Source organism: Euphorbia lathyris, chromosome 10, assembly GCF_963576675.1.
Source record: "Euphorbia lathyris chromosome 10, ddEupLath1.1, whole genome shotgun sequence".
NCBI lineage: Eukaryota > Viridiplantae > Streptophyta > Magnoliopsida > Malpighiales > Euphorbiaceae > Euphorbia > Euphorbia lathyris.
Genome location: NC_088919.1, coordinates 13626434 through 13644373, shown reverse-complemented (window position 1 = coordinate 13644373; position 17940 = coordinate 13626434). Strand labels below are relative to the sequence as shown.

The following is a 17940-nucleotide window of genomic DNA, read 5'->3' as shown; positions in this document are numbered from 1 at the left end:
TGTTAGTTCTAAAAAAAATACCTTTTTTTGTGATTTAGTAATAGAATTGGAGATTAATATTTTTAAATTCAATAAAATATTTAAATTTTTCTGTCCAACTCGTACAAAATACATTATAGTTTTTAAATTTTTAAATTTATTTTTTTGTCTATGCATGTGTTTGTGCTCTGCTGCTGATGGGTAATAAAATGACGTACATATAAAGCGTAGATAATAAAATTTATGACGAGAAGATACACTACTAGAAAATGCTTGATTGCTGACGGAATTTTCTGACGGAATGAATTTCGTCAGTATATTTTGACAGAATTTCGTCAAAAGGTATTCCGTCAAAAATTCTGACGGAGTTTTTGACGGAATGAAGATACACCTATATTTGTTTGCTTGCACTTTTGTTGTCACATTGAATGTTCACATCTATTAAGGTTAAGTTAATCATTGAGGTTTATTATTATAATTTATATGGCTGCTGATTCACAATTAGATTAGCATGAATGTATTCGTGTTCTTTCCACTAGTTCTTATAATTTGACATAATATGTTTTTTATATCAGGAAAAAAATTGGGAGGACTACGACCGGAAGAATTACCATGGCCGGAAGAAAATTGGGAGGACTACTTATCAATCCTGCGAATGAAGGAGCTTGTCATCTTAATGGACCATATATGAGATAATACGACTCTTGACATAAAGGGTGCAAGAGAGGCATCAGAAATGAACTTGTGCCTGTACTTTTGAATTTTAACTTAATTGCAAGTTTTCTATCTTAGTCTAATGAGAAAGGGGTTTGAATTCTTAGTTTTTGCATTGTGAGGCTTAGTGTTAAAATCGAAGCCATTTGTGGTCACCATTAATTAGAGACTTAATTAAAAGTATCATGGTTTTGGTATTTAGAAGTAAAAAGTCTTTATAGATATAATTAGCTCCCTTCAATCCAAATGTTGATATTTAACAAAAAAAAATATTTGTTTTATATTTATTAATTATAATTATAAAACCAATGCTAATATATTATTATTTATTTTTAAAAATTGATTTTAAATTTACTGACGGAAACTTCCGTCAAAAATTAGTATCCTGACGAAACATTACCGTTTAATATATAACGGCAACAATTTTGACGGTTTAAACGTCAAAGAAAACGTCAGAATTTATTGATGGAAAATTTCCGTCAACATTCTGTCAGCACATATTCCGTCAATATTCCATCAAAATACATTACCCACGCATGTATTGCTGACGGATTTTGTTCCGTCAATATTCTGTCAGGATATCACTTTACTGACGGAAATTAGATGTTTACTGACGGAAATTTCCGTCAGTAAACCATTATTTTCTTGTAGTGATAGTTGGATGAATTATTTTTCAAATTTACCTGCGTTAAAGATAAAATTGCTCTTGACTACCAATGTTAGGGGTAAAATTGTTCTTAGCTGTCAATGTTAGAGGTATTTTTGCACCATATCCCAAAAAAAATTAGGATTTAAAAAAACTGAAACATCTTTGGCCTATGCAGGTCTCGAACCTGCGACCTTCGCGTTATTAGCACGACACTCTAACCAACTGAGCTAATAGGCCTGAACATTTTTCAAACCGATCAGTATTTACTAACGCTTCTTAATTATCTTAGTAATTTTACTACTAATCACTTTGTCCCCAAATTTATGATTACTGCAAATTTGCATTGTGCCCGTAAAAATAGACTCATTAAAATTTAGAGTAAATAATTATAAAGTCCTTATATTTTTACATAACAAATTAGTAAGTCCATCATATTATTATAAGGTCCTTAAGTTTTATTTTGATCAACTCTTTAGTCCTTCCATTTGTTTTTTTTTAGATGAAAGTACAAAATTGCCCCTAATTATACACATAAAAAAAACTTATCTTCAGGTTTCAAATTTAATCTAAATAGTGTTAATGGTGTTTTTGAAATATATACACCAAAACTCATATATACTTGCATATACTAATCATAAAAAAATATTATTTATTCTCTTAAATTTTTATTTTTTATTATAATATTTTAATATTAACATTAATATTATTATGAATTTTCGATAACTTAAAAAAAAATCAAATTTTAGTTGTTGATTCATAAAATTTATTAGAGATAAATAAAGATTAGTTTTTATAATTTTGTATAGTTTTACTTCTATTTTAATAATTTTTGAAATATTTTTCATTTACTTTTTTAGTTAATAAATTTTACGTTACTAAATTAAAGTTCTATAATTGTACAAAATTTAATAAATTAATTACTTAATATAGGAGAGATTATGATTATGTAGAAAAAAGAGAAAAAAATAGAAAATAGAAAAAATATAATATGTTTATTATTAAAACATAGATTAAAGGGTAATTTTGGTATTTTAAAGATTTTTTAATATAGTTTGATCATTGCCTCAGACATAAGGACTAAGACGTTGACGAAAATAAAAACTGAGGGACTATATAATTATTTGTAAAAATAAAAGGACTGACTAGTGTATTAGGTAAAACACACAGGGACCTTATAATTATTGACCATAAAATTTATTGCCTATAAAACTCCAACTTGATATCGATATCTCTAATTTAAAAGACTCGATTTCAATTAAGTCAAATGACAGCAAAATAATGTTTATTTATTATTTATTTAATATAGGGATAAAGTACAGAAATACCTATAGTCAGGAGCAATTTTATCCCTAACGTTGTCAAATTGAGAAATAATTCATCAAATTATCTTCTCAGTCATGAATCTTGTTATTCCCACTTCACATATGAGTCATTTTATCACTCATCACCGACGGGTCATAAACATATGATTAGATGTGAAAAAAAATAATTTTTAAAATATATATATATTGTCTTTTGTACGAGTTGAACAAATTAAATTCAAAATATTTCGCCGAGTTTATAAATATTAATCTTCCAATTCTATTATTATACCATAGAAAATATTTTTTTTAAAACAAACTAATATGCAATTGGCATAAAATATGGAATAAAATATCTGTGTTTTATAATAATGTCTGAAATTGGCTCAACTTGCCAACATTAGAGAGTAAAATTGCTTTTGTCTGCCAAAATTAGGGGTAAAATTACTCCTGGCTATAAATGTTGAGGGTATTTTTTAACATTATCCCTTTAATTTAACTACTTGAAATTGTCAAGTGATAGAAAAAAATATTTCAAAAATTTTTCCAATGTCACGTGCTTACCATATGACTGTCATGTTATACGTAGCGGAGTTCTTTTCAACATAGTTGTCACATCATTATTACAATTATGTCTGAATTGGTTGGAATGACTTCACTGGAAAAATAACAATGAAAATTAGAATACATTGTCCGTAGAAACTTTATATGAATGAAGCAGAAAAAGAGAAGATATTAAAGCTAAAAAAATAGTTTTATTTCTTATTTAAATTACTAATTAATAATTGAAATTTGGTTATGTAAAAGTACAAAAATAAATACCCTTAATACAGTCATAGTGAGATTCAAGGGGACAAAGTGATTTGCAGTCGCTAGTTAATATGGTTTAGACTCATAAGTTTCGAGACCGAATTTGCAGTCGCTATCTTCTCACAATGTGGTTTAAAAATTAAGTCATAGCTTTGGTGAAAGCTCATTACTATATTTGGTTGTACATTATAATTTTGTTGTAATAGAATGAGAAAACCATGAGTTAAATTTTGTTCAACAAATCTTGTAATCCACATTACATAGAAAAATGACTTGAATTCTCATTACATCCGAAACATGTAATTCTAATTCCTACTTTCAAAGCTCCATCTAACCTCTCATTTGGCAAATCTCACATCTCAATCTAACCTCTCATTCTTGTCAAAAAAGCAAAAAGTAGAAAAACATGAAAAATTGAAAACGAGATAAAAGAAAAAAAGGGAAACCGGAAAAAAATGAGAAAATAGAAAAACGGTGGAAATGTTGAAAATGGAAATTACAAAAAGAGTGGGTCCCATGAGCTCGGAAGCCTGCTGGTGGGATCTCCCGCCAGCCTCCTGTTGGTCCCTTATAACGTGACAAGTTAGTTCCAAAGGGGGGGGGGGGGTCAAGAACTAATTTAAAATTTTGTCCGTTGAAGGCTGACTTCTTTTTCAATGAAAAGGTTTACACAGCGTGACTAAGCAGTTTCAAGACACAAGCTTAGTCAACTTAGAGTCAGAAAATAGCACTTAGAGTCTATTCCTGAACTCAGCTTCTTAGTGTACTTAACTCAGTGTGAGCTCGTTACTTAGTCAGTTTTACAGCAAGCAAAATGTAAAGGAGTTTAAGGGTTAGAAAGATATTACTCAGCAGACTTATCCTGGTTCGGCCTCTTCGCCTACGTCCAGTCCCCGGAACTCGTTCCGAGCTTTTTGAATTATCTACTGAGCTCTTTAAAGGTAGAGCACGAAACCTTTTACAATAGAAGCTGAGTATAACAAGAGTATCTTCCTCTATACCTCTACTCACTCCTACATCTACCGCTAAGTACTATAACCGAGTACTCAGCCTCTCCTTTCTATTCTTCTAGAAATGATAAAGTGTTTGTCCTAAACAACAATTGCTAATACACTTTAGATGTTTGAAATCACTCTAGACTTTTACACAATAATTGGAAATTGGTGTAAGGAATTTGCTTTGCTTTTCTCACAGAACTTCAAGTATGAATCTGGTCAGCGTTTCGACTAATTGAAGATCTACATCGATTGAAGCAAATGAGAGGCCTATTTATAGTGACACTTGAGGCACCGGTAATTTCGAATTTCGAAATAACCGTTTGAGCCAAACGGCTTCCTGTCGCTTTCACTCAGTACGTGCTCAGCGTCTTCGGCCAATCAAATTCTTGTATCTTCTGTCTTCGTCAGTGCTCAGCAGCTTTTCGTCAGATGAAACAGAATGTTCCCACATTTATGGCAAAGTCTTCCAGATAGCTTCTGCGCCTTCTGAGCTTTTACCAAAAGTAGAAATACTTTGTCTCCAAGTTTATTCTGTTCTGCCGCTGACTTGTACTTATTGTCGATCAACTCAGCAGCTTCATTCCGAAGTTGTTAGTAGAAGGCTTCTCGATCCTTCTCTACGCTGAGCTGCCGTTTTACTCAATACGGGTGCGTTTTAGTCATCCTGGGTCGTAAGGTCTTGATCTGTTGACTTTAGACTTGACTTGCACTTATGGGCTTTTGGGCCTTCTATCTTAATGTCTTTGAAGATTAAGTAACTCAACATTGAACAAACACATTAGTGTGAATAAATCAAAGCATTTAGATTTAATGTATTAGAATATTTTTTACATAAATAATTTTGTCAAATCAAAATCATGTGGAAAGGTATTTCAACACCTCCTGCTTGGAGTTATTAGCGAAAACTTGAATAGCCAGACTGTCTACAGGTTCAGTTAGCGTTTTTTGTGGCTTCGTTCACTTGTATGCAACTATTTCTTCTTTCTTTTTAATAAAGCAGGCTCGGGTGTCTTAGTTTGCGCTAGGTGCCAACCTAGTTGGGATTTACGGCTCTGATTCGCCCTCCCTAGTTTCAATAAAAAAAAGAGACAGAAAAATGTAAAAAAGAAGTATGAAAAAATGAAAAACTATATATTAATTTATTGATTTCAGTTAATCTAATTTTGTATTTGATTTTGATTCGTTTTTTTTACATTTTTTCGTGTTTTCACGGTTTCATTTTTTTTTTGTTGATTTTAATTATATAAATAAAATTTTATGATTATATTTAATTAGGAAAACATAAGTATTGTAATGGTAATTACATTCCATCATTTTCTTTTTATTTGGTAATAGAATCATTATTCCATTTCATTACATTACAACTTTGATTATATTACGACTTTGATTACATTACATTGCATTATGACACACCAAACAGACTCTTAGTGTAGTGACAATTTTCAGCATACGTATAAAAATTTGATAAAAAAACTAAAGCAGAAAAATAATGATATAATTAAAGCTAAAAATAGTTTTATTCATTATTTAATTTAGTAATTAGTAATTGAAAATTAGCTATTCAGAAGTACAAAAACAAATACCCTTAATACAGTCATAGTGAGCTTCAGGGGAAAAAGTGATTTGCAGTCGCTACTTTTTTTACAATATGGTTTAGAATCATAAGTTTCGAGACCGAATTTGCAGTCGCTATCTTTCTCACAATGTGGTTTAAAAATCAAATCATAGCTTTGGTGAAGACTACATTTGCATTTTCCTATGCATTTCATTTCTTTGCAATTTTGAACACACTTGCCATCCTTTGCTTTGCTCACAACTCTCGAAGCTTCTGACGTTTGCATTGTGCCTGCAAAAATACATCCGTTAAAGTTTATTGCGTATATAGAATTTCGTATATGTAATTTCAACTTGATATCTCTAATTTAAACGAGATTCCTTTAACATTAAAACTATGTATAAAGTTACTGTAATAATAGAGAAGTCAATTTTCAATAGAAATTAGCGGGACAAAAATCAAAATTTTCTCATTAAATCATTGATAAATATTAATTAGGGTTAATTTCAAAAAATACCTCGTGGTTATACTGATTTACAGATAATCTTCATATGGATTTTTTTTTTGTCAAAACAAGGACCGTACTTGTTGCCAATTTACAAAATCAAGACCTTTTAGGTTAACAATGTCAATTTGACCATTAATGACCTCCAAATAGAAAATTTCGAGAATTAAATTTGTTTAGTACCATGTTTACTATAAAAGCATATTTTAGATTTTTCAAAATCACCATTTATTGAACTTTCTCTCCTCACCAAACAACAACTAAATGACGTTAAAACTAAGAAGTTGAAGAATTAAAATTACTCAGAAAATATCATCACATTCTTGAAATTTTCTATTTTGAGGTCACCAACGATGAAATTGGCAGTATAAATCTAAAAGTATTTGGTTTTGCGAATTTGCATCAAGCACAGTTTTCGTTTTGATAAAGAAAAAAAAACCGCAAAATTTTATCTACGAATCAGCGAAACTACGAGGATATTTTTGAAATATCCCTATTAATTATGTTCTAAGTAAATACTACCAGATGGTAAAAAAAAATTAATTAACATGTTATAAGTAAATACTGAAAATAATAAATCGAAACTGGAGCTTCAACTATGAAAGCATCATTGGACTCTTTTGGAGAACAAGAATAAAATTGATGTTCTCCAATAAGTATAGGGACCAAAGAGAGGTTTTATAATATTTTTAGTACCAAAAAATCATAAGAAAATGGTAATAAAAACTTACAGTGAGATATGATGAAGAAACCAAGGAGTAGCGAGGTAATATTTAGGTAAATTTTTGTCATGATTACTTGGATTTTTTCACCTTCTTCGCCTATTTTGCTTCTATAAGCTTCAATATATATACAAGATAAAAGTAGTAAACTTTAAATCTAGTGAAATCCAATAATTAAATAAATTAGATATTGCAATCAATATTACTCAAAAGAATTAATTATATACAGAATAAAAGCATAATCTTTAAATCCAGTGAAATCCAAATAATTAAATAATTTAGATATTGCAATCAATATTACTCAAAAGAATTAATTATACACAGAATAGAATAAAAGTACTAAACTTTATGTAATAAAAAAAAGTTTTTTTTTTGAGAAATTGTAATTTCATTAGATGAAAAAGAAGAAGAAGTATTGTAAGGAATAAAATCTCACATGATCAGTGGCGGAGCTAGGATTTGAAATCTGGGGGGCTAATTTCAGTCTACGGGTTGACTAATTTTTAAGAGTCCAGCCCGTTAGGGCTGGCAAAATTTTTTTAGCTTCCATCGTGATAAAACTGTTTCATTTTAATAAAATTAAAACTGTCTAACGTGAAAAGTTTAGACATATTTAATTTTTTTATAAGTTTAACGCTAATTTCCGAAATTAAAACCCCTAAACAAGTATATTATTATTTATCAATTGAATATTTACATTGATATTTTGATTAAAGGAAAAAATTAAAATTAATTAATAATTATGATAAAAAAGATAATTAAGTTATGTAATAATATTGATATTTTAATTTAATAATATGGACAATAGCTTGTGCAGAAGACTGAGTGAGCTCTCTGACATACCTCTGACGAACTCTTTGGGGAAGTATCTTGGGGTTCCTCTTCACAGTGACAGGGTTTCCAAAGCCTCTTTCAAGGATATTTTGGACAAAACTAATAGTTTGTGTGCTAGCTGGAAAGCTAATTCCCTTTCCCTTGCAGGTCGCCTTACCTTGATCCAGTCAGTTAACTGCGCTGCTTCGAACCACATCATGCAGGCCTGTAAGCTTCCTGAGCCTGTCCTTAGTGACCTGGATAAGATAAATCGGCGTTTCCTGTGGGGTGAGTCTGGAGATGGGAGAAAGGTTCACCTGGTCCCGTGGAAGGAAGCTTGCCAGCCTAAAAACAGGGGGGTCTTGGTATTAGGCAGGCAAAGGACAATAATAAAGTCCTGTTAATGAAACTTCTTTGGAGAATGTGGCAATGCCCCTCCTCCCTTTGGGTCCGTCTCTTGTGCGGGAAGTATCGGAAAGATAGAATCTTTGGTGGCCCGAAGGAGAGGGTTGTTAGCTGTTCCTTCCTCTGGAAAGGGCTCAGTGCCGTGTTTGCTGAATTCTGTACGGGGATTGGCCTAGAGGTGGGTAATGGTAGATCTATTAGCTTCTGGTATGACACCTGGATTGGTGATAAACCGCTGATTGATGTGTGTAATGCCCCTCCGTCGGCTGATCTCCTTTCTTGGAAAATTGCTGATGTGGTGGACTCGGAGGGAGACTGGATCTGGTCAAAGTTCGACTCTTTCTTTAGTCTGGAGACCCTTCTTAACATTAGAGGAGTGAAGATTAGCAATCAAGAGGAGGATAAGGATAGACATTGCTGGGCCTTGACGAATAATGGTACTTATTCTTGTAAATCGGCCTATGAAACTTTTACCCCTAATAGGGCTGATCCTCCCTTGGAGATTTGGAAGTCCATATGGTCCCTCAAGATCCCTTACCGTATCAGGAGCTTCCTTTGGCTGGGTATCAAAGACAGGCTCCTTACGAATGCGGATAGGCACAAAAGGCACTTGACTGAGTCTAGTGCCTGTAGTAGATGCAGAGGCAATGTGGAAACCTTGTGCCATGCCTTGAGGGATTGCCCAAATAGTAAGAAGATCTGGGAAGGGATCCTCCCTCATCACATCCTCCCTTCCTTCATGGCCTTTTCTGAAGGGGACTGGTTCTCTCAAGGAGCCAAGGGGAACTTGCTGGCCAACATGGAGCACGGTGCCATCCTCTTTGCTATTACTTGTCACCAAATCTGGAAGTGGATCAATGAAGAATTATTTGCGGGTAAGGCTGTCCTTATTCCTGATTTACTGTTTTTCTTCTCGAAGAAGCTCTTTATTATTACTAAAAGCTTTGAAAGAGATTCCCTTGTTCGCCCCTCCCCGGATAAAGAGATCCTGCTAGTTGGCTGGAGTAAGCCTAGAGAAGGGTTTGCTAAGTTGAATACTGATGGCTCCTGCCTTAGCAATGGCAGAATTTCTGCTGGAGGAGTTCTTCGGGATGTTGGTGGCAATTGGATGGCGGGGTTTACCCATAACTTGGGGACGGGCTCCTCCTTTTCTGCGGAGCTCTGGGGTATCTTGTCAGGTATTAAACTCGTCATTCGCATGGGTGTTAAAAAGCTCTCGGTGGAATCTGATAATCTGGAGGCTATTAACAGGATTTCAGATAGCCAGGCTGTTTGTCTGAAGAGCCAGAATCTCATCAAAGCTATTTTGAGGCTTCGTCCTGCCTTTGAGTATCTTAATTTCTCCCATATTTTTAGGGAGCAAAACCGCGTGGCGGATCGCTTAGCAGCTGCTGGGCATGGGAGAATGTTAGGTGTTTCTACCCTCTCTGTTCCTCCTTTTTTTCTTTTGCCTTCTCTCCTAGAGGATAGGATTGGGGTCAGCCTTCCTAGACTGATCTCGGTATAGGTTTTTTGTTGGTTTTGTTTTTTTCCTTTCCTTTCTTACCAAAAAAAAAAGATAAAAATAATGGGGAAAATATAATAAAATTCAATATTCAAATTTAAGATTTAAAAAAATTATAATTGGATAAAAACACACCTTGAGATTTAAGGGAAAATCAAAATGAAAAAAAAATAGTGATTTAAGACAAAATGAAAAAAATAAATAAATAAGGATTTAAGGGAAAAGTTTGAGGATGGAGAGGTTCCAATCGAGGATACCTTAAAAATGAGGACACCTTAAAAATGTGTAGAAGCCTTACCTGCCAATTACACCATTTGTGCTATCTTAATTCAATGTCGCCATGAACAACTTTAATTCTTAAATATTTTTATTTTGAGGTCGTTAACGGTTATTTTGAGGATTTGGTTAAAGTTGAGTGGCCACCGATATTAAAAAGTGTAAAGTTTAGTAGATATACCGTTAAGAATTGAAGTTCAGCAGCCACAATGTTAAAATGGATAAAGTTCAGTGGCCATGGGTGTAATTTATCCTAAAAAATTCGGGATGCTTTATTATACGTGGTTTAAGATTTTTTTATCAAAATTAACAAAATGTTTATTAGATTATTAAAATATTTCTCTTTTAAAGTTTTACTTTCAACCGTAATCAGATCGAGACCGGAGTGAGTATTAAATGTTTGATAAAAATGAAAATTATTTGAAAAAATAAATGTTGAAATTTAAGTGTTGAATATTGTAGTATTGAAGGATTATTTTGACTTATCAAAATAAGTAATTTTAAATTTAATTGACTAATTTAAATAATAGAGAAATGATCGTTATTAAATACATTTAAATTAAATAAGTGATTAACGTTTTAATTCAAGTATTTAACAAGACCTAAGTCACTAGCAACTTAATTTTTTTTTATTGATAATGATAAAATAAGATGACATAATTTCAGAATATATTACTTTAAAAAAAATCAGAATACACGTAGAAATTTTAATTTCATGTATTATTATTTTCCACTAGGAAAAGAAGTACATAATTTTATTTATTATTTTTAACACTGTAGATGACAAGATCCATGATTAAAAAAACAGTTTAATAAATTATTTCTGATATTGACCGGGTAAATTACACTCATAGCCACTGAACTTTACTTATTTTAACATTTTGGCCACCGAATTTCAATTCTTAACAGTATGGCCACTGAATTTTATATTTTGTAACACTAGTGGTCACTCAACTCTAACGAACTCCTTAAATTTACTGTTAACGACCTCAAAATGAAAATATTTGAGGATTAAAGTTGTTCATAACGATATTTAGCATGAAACCGCATTTTTTATTTTCTAAAATCACATTTTTTTGAAACTTTCTCTTTCTAAAATTTCACACGCTCTTTCCTAACTGAACAACACATAAATAACCTTAAAACAAAAAATTTCAAGAATTAAATTTTCTTAGAATATCATTAATTCTTTGGATTTTTTATTTTGAGACTATCAACAGTCATTTTGAGGCGTTGAGTGGCCACAAGTGTTAAAAAGTATAAAGTTCAGTGACCAAACCGTTAAAATTGAAGTTCAATCACCACAATGTTAAAATATGTAAAGTTCAGTGACCATGGGTGTAACTTACCCCAAATTGACCCAACTTATCAATATTATGGTAAAAAATTGCACCATTTTAGACGTTAGACATAAAATTATTTCAGACTGCAATTATTAGAGGTATTTTTAAACGTTATACCTAATATAAAATATATATAAAAAAACAAATTAATAATTCTAATCACATCCATTAGAGATTAGTGAGAGTATTAAACTAGGTAAATAGCAACTTAATTTTTATTGATAATGATAAAATAAACTGAAATAATTTCAGAATACATCTAGGAATTTTAATTCCAAATATTATTATTTTCCACTAGTAAAAAAAGTACATAATTTTATTTAATTATTTTCTAGAAATTAAGTGCATACACTTAATTAGAAAATTGAGAATTGGCAAATTACTGGTTGACCCTCTAAATCCATGAGTTGTCACATGCATCCACAAAATCCATGACTGCAGATCATTTTAGTACGACAATATAGTTGAGGTTTGCAATCTGCATTAGAGTGGCAAATTATTTGTTGACCCTCCAATTTTCTTGAACTTGCTAATATGCCTGCAAAATTAATAATCCCACTTAATTACTATTTCACAATAATAATAATAATATTCCTTCTAATAACATATTATGGAGTACAAAAAGATATATAATTTTTTTTTTAATTTTATCGTATTGTTAACGGTATAAAAGTAACAAAATAATATTACGTATAGAACTTGCTAATATGCCTGCAAAAAAAATGGTAAAGAATACAATCTAAAACAAATACAGGTTAAAGTCACCGAGAGAGACGAAAAAAACCCACAAATAACATGAATTTATTACAAAATGAACCTACAGAAAAATGCTATGAGAAAGTGAGGACAATGGAAATAGCTAGTTAGTAACCGAATTTAGAGATCAGATTAACATAAGTCTCTAACTTGTCTTAGTTGTTCATGAATCATTTTAAAAAGTATCTTTAACCCTTATTATTAACAGCTAAAGTTATTATTTTTAAGATATGAATTTATCAAATTATGAACACAATACTCAATTTTCCAAAAACTGATATAAAAAACTTCAAAAAATTTCATAAATGAACTTACAGAAAGATGCGATGACGATAATTTTTTAAAGCGACAATTGCTCCTGTTGCACCCAACATTAAAAAGTATCTTTAACCCTTATATATCCTTATTATTAACAACTAAAATTATTATTTTTTAACATATGACTATTAAATTATGAACACAATATTCAATTTTTCAATAACCGATATCAAAAAGTTTAAAATTTAAAAATTGAACAATGTATTACTAAAATACAAGAATTAAATAGTATGTTGAATAAAAGTATAAGGACTAGTAAATTATTTATTCGAACTTATAGAAAGATGCTATGAGGATAGCAAGGAGAAAGAATGCAACATTAATGTTGAAATAAGCTTTAGCCATCTTTAATGAAATTGGATACACAGAGAGAATTTTTGTATTTGCTATTATTGAATATGTATGCTATTTATATGCAATTTTGTACCAAAACATAAATTTTAAAATCTAATAATAGAATATCACAACTAAGAAAATCTGACCCTGAGATATATAAATAATCATAAAATCACCTAAAAAATGGTAAGGTATTAATCAAATCTATTTTATGATGGTCATAAGGTAAGTCACAACTTTTCAAGGACCAAGTAAAAAAAAAATTCTACTGTCTTGCGATGGTAAATCTTACTTCTTTAATATTGTTCTGGGGTTAAATATACAATCGGTCACTGAACTTACATGATTGTTTCAAAATGGTCACTCAGCTTTGAGTTTTGTCTCGATTAGGTCACTCCGGCGATTACAAAGGTTAAAAGGCATTAGAATGATGTCATTACTGACACATCAACACGAGTCAACTCAGATCTCTAATCAAAACCACACATGATAGCCACGTCTCAGACCTTTGGATTTTTTCATAAAAATAACCGACAAGTACGTGGTAGGCAGGTGGTGCATACGTGAATGTTATGTGTAGTTTCGGTCAACGAGCTGAGTTGATTCATGTTGACGTGTCAGCCATGATATCATTTCGATGCCTTTTAACAACTAAAATCGTCGGAGTGACCTAATTGAGACAAAACTCAAAGTTGTGTGATTTTATTGAGACAAATTGAAATTGAGTGACCATTTTGAAACAATCATATAAATGCAATGACTAATGATGTATTTAATCCTATTGTTCTCTGTTTATTGTGTTATATATTAAGAGAGTTAGATTTTTGTTCTATCTCGTTCGTCGTTCAGTGAATTTAGTAGCTCGTTTTCCTACAAATTTTCCTTAATAAACCTATGTACCTTCACATGTTTACTTCGATCGTGTTGAAACATGATTTTGAGCAATATCACACGCAATCTTATTATCACAATACAATATGATTGATTGTATCGATGCAAATATCTCAAATTTATTAGGAATTAATTCAATTACGATAAACGAAACACAAACAAACATACAAGTATTGTTTACCCAGTTCGCCACTCAATTTGAATGACTACGTCTGGGGGTACTACCAAGCCATGATATTTATTATAATTTTCGAGATACTGATTACAAAGAAAGAGGCTGTATTTATGCTCCTCAAGAAACCCTGATCGCCCAAAAAAAAAAGTTTGGGCCAATTGGGCTATCTTTTAGTCTCCAAAGCCCAACAAAATTAAGGGATAGAAACTTTAGCCATAAGACTTCACAATTTCAAGACCATACTTCTAATTTCGACCTCTGCATGCATTTGAGTGAACATTTCTTTTGGATCATTTCATGTAACCACCTTAAGGTGGAAACAAGGGGGCCCGAGGGGATCCGGTCCCCTCCGGCCACCGGAACCACCATGACCACGAGTAGTTTTGACTTCTTTATCTCCACGAAATTTGAGGCTGTAGTTGGTTCCAGCCCTCCGTCTCCATAAATTTTGAGGTTGTGATGGTTCCGGCCTTCTGTTTCCAAGAAATAATGATCGGATGATGAATTAGCACCATAAAATTGGTTCAGGTCCTGTTAGGCTCTTTGTAAATCCAAAATTCCATTTTTTTTTTCCTGTTAGCCATCTCTAAATTCAAAATTCTAATTTTTTTTGGATCTGTTAGACCCTCCTTAAATCCTAATTTCTAATTTTTGGCATGTTAGGCATTTCTTAAATCCAAATTTCTAATTCTTTTTTTGCCTATTAGGCTATTCTTAAATCCAAATTTTCTATTAGACACAATTTTTTTACATATTAAGAATCTTATACACAATATTGCTTAGTTTTGAAAAGTTTTATAATTGTACTTAAAAATTGGTTATTGACCACTCTGACTATAACACGTGTGTATATATATATATATGAAAAAAATTTGAACAAATTCAATTTCGTAAAAAGAAAAAATTAGACACAGCGTGTAAAATCGGCCCCAGACTGAGCAATGATGTATTCGCCACTGTAACCACCATATCATCCACATATACAGTTAGTGTAGTAACAATTTTCAGCATACATATAAAAATTTGATAAAAAAAATAAAGCAGAAAAGTAGTGATATAAGTAAAGCTAAAAATAGTTTTATTTATTATTTAATTTAGTAATTAATAATTGAAATTTAGCTATGCAGAAGTACAAAAACAAATACCCTTAATACAGTCATAGTGAGCTTTAGGGGGACAAAGTAGACCTGTCCATGGCCGGGCTGGGCCGGGTTCGGGCCGGACCTGGCGGGTTTTTATGTAAAAATACTCATCCCAAGCCCAACCCAGCTCACTATTAATTTAGGCGGACTCGGGCTTAAAAATCAAATCCCAAGCCCAACCCATATAAGCCCGTCTAAAAAAAATATACATAATTTTTAATTATAAAAAATCAAATTTATACTTAAAAATAAATATTTAATTATAAATATATAAATTTTCTAATTGATATTAATAAGGTGGGCCGGGCCGTGATATTTTCATAAGTCCCAAGCCCGTCCAAAAAATAGGCGGACTTTAACGGATAACCCGGTCCAAGGGATACGGGCCTGGGAGGGTACCCGGGCTCGTGGCCAGGTCTAGGACAAATGATTTGCAGTCATTACTGTTTTTACAATATGGTTTAAAATCATAAGTTTGGAGACTGAAGCTATCTTGGTCACAATGTGATTTAGAAATTAAATCATAGCTTTGGTGAAGGTTACATTTGCATTACGACATGTTTTTTGGCTCCTAATCAAATTTTAGCCGTTTGGGCTCCACCTAGACCTTCTCGACACCGTCTAGGCGTCTAAGTGACGATGAAAAAAAAAATTATTGTGAATTTATTTTTTTCTTTATTATAATTAATTTTTGAGTTGTTTCAATGATAAGAATTTAGGATTAACAAAAATTTGAAGTATTACACTATAATATAAGACAGCTAGTTAATTCAACCATGAATTCATTAATTTGTGGTTGTTAAAAAAAAAAAAAGATAATGTGCAAAAATACCTCAAACGCTGACAATAAGGAGTAAATTTATCCTTAACGTCTAAAATAGTGCAATTTCACCCTTAACTATTGGCAACTAAGAGCAATTTTAACTCTAAAATTGGTAAATTGTGTCAATTCCAGATATCATTATAAAATACAAGTGTTTTGCTACTTATTCTGCACCAGTTACATATCGGTTAGTTCTAAAAAAAATTCACATTTTTTTGATTTAGTAATAGAATTTGAAATTAATATTTTTAGATTCGACAAAATATTTAAATTTTTCTGTCCAACTCGTACAAAATACAGTATAATTTTTAATTTTATTTTTTCCACATATATTCATATGTTTATGCTCTGTTTCTAATGAGTAATAAAATGACGTACATGTAAAGCGTATATGATAAAAAATTATGACGAGAAGACAGTTGGATGAATTATTTTTCAAATATGACCCAATTGGCCAACGTTAAGGGTATTTTTGCATCATATCCAAAAAAAAAACTTAAAAAAATTAGGACTAAAAAAATCTTTTAAAAAAAATGGCCTATGCAGGTCTCAAACCTGCGACCTTCGCGTTATTAGCACGACGCTCTAACCAACTGAGCTAATAGGCCTGAACATTTTCCAAACCAATCGGTATTATCTAAGAGCATGTCCAACAGCCTCTTAAGTTGGCTCTTAAGTTAAAATTTGAGGAGGGAAAATGAAAATTTATCTCCAACAGCCTCTTAGTGGCTCCTCAAATCACTAAGAGCCTCTCTATCCTCTCTGTTAATAGAGAGCCTCTCTCCACCTCTTAGTGCCTCATAACTTCATTTTTTATTAATAATTTTTATTGATGTGTCTTTCTCCTCACATTATTGGTAATGTAACAATAAAGAATAATCTTAATAATAAAATAATAAATAAGAAGTGAATATAAGGAGCATTGTTGGAGATGATATATCTTAGCCACTCTTAAATCACTAAAAGTCAATTGTTTATATTATTTTTAGAGAGCTCACTAAGAGTCTCTTGGAGATGCTCTCTTATTTATCTTAGTAACTTTTTCATCACAAAAAATAATTACTACTCATCACTTTGTCCCCAAATTTATGATTACTATTTGCATTGTGCCCGTAAAAATACTCATTAAAATTTATTGCGTGTATAAAACTCCAGCTCGATATCGAGATCTCTAATTTAAAAGACTCTGTTGAATAACGAAGCTAAATAAAACAGAATAATAAAGCAAAGATCGAACACAAGGATTTGTTAATGAAGTTCGGCACTTTTTAATTGCCTACGTCTCCGGAAGCGATGAGCGGTTTTTTTCTTATTGATTGTGTAAAAGAGGTACAGATTACATGTATTTATAGTGTGTAACCCTACTTGATATAAAATTACTCAAATACTTCTCGCTCCGCTCCGGGATAAGTCCCTTGGATATTATGAGCGATATCCAACAAACTCGATTTCAATTAAGTCAAATGACAGCAAAATAATGTTTATTATTTATTTATTTAATTTAGGAAAAAGGTGCAAAAATACATCTAACGTTTATAGTGAGGAGCAATATTATCCCTAACGTTGTCAAATTGGGTCAAATTGAGAAATAATTCATCAAGCTGTCTTCTCGGTCATGAATCTTGTCATCTTCACTTCATATATGAGTCATTTTATCACTCATTAGTGTCGGATCATAAACATATGATCAGACGTGAAAAAAAATATTTAAAATATATATATATATATATATCGGTGCATCGGGATGCACGGGTTGACGCGGAAGGCCAGCGTTTAACCATAAACGATATATACCCTTAGTGACCCAGATTCCTCTTCACCAAGGTCTGTGGGAGCAGCACCGTAAGGCCGAGAGAGAGATGGAGGAAAGAGAAAAGAAATAGATGGGTGTGATAGGCATTTTCTACGAGAATAAGATAGGCTGG

At 31.7% G+C, this 17940-nt stretch overlaps 1 long non-coding RNA gene and 2 other non-coding genes across 3 annotated transcripts; all 3 read right to left on the bottom strand.

Moving 5' to 3' along the window:
- Positions 1-1505: 1505 nt before the first annotated feature.
- TRNAI-AAU (transfer RNA isoleucine (anticodon AAU)) lies at positions 1506-1579 on the bottom strand. The gene has a single exon. It is a non-coding gene; the product is annotated as a tRNA-Ile (tRNA).
- Positions 1580-5946: 4367 nt separating this feature from the next.
- On the bottom strand, positions 5947-7328 carry LOC136208471 (uncharacterized). The gene is made up of 2 exons (XR_010677165.1): positions 7243-7328; positions 5947-6297 (listed from the first exon to the last, which is right to left on the bottom strand). It is a non-coding gene; the product is annotated as an uncharacterized lncRNA (long non-coding RNA).
- Positions 7329-16549: 9221 nt separating this feature from the next.
- On the bottom strand, positions 16550-16623 carry TRNAI-AAU (transfer RNA isoleucine (anticodon AAU)). The gene has a single exon. It is a non-coding gene; the product is annotated as a tRNA-Ile (tRNA).
- Between the last annotated feature and the right edge of the window lie 1317 nt (positions 16624-17940).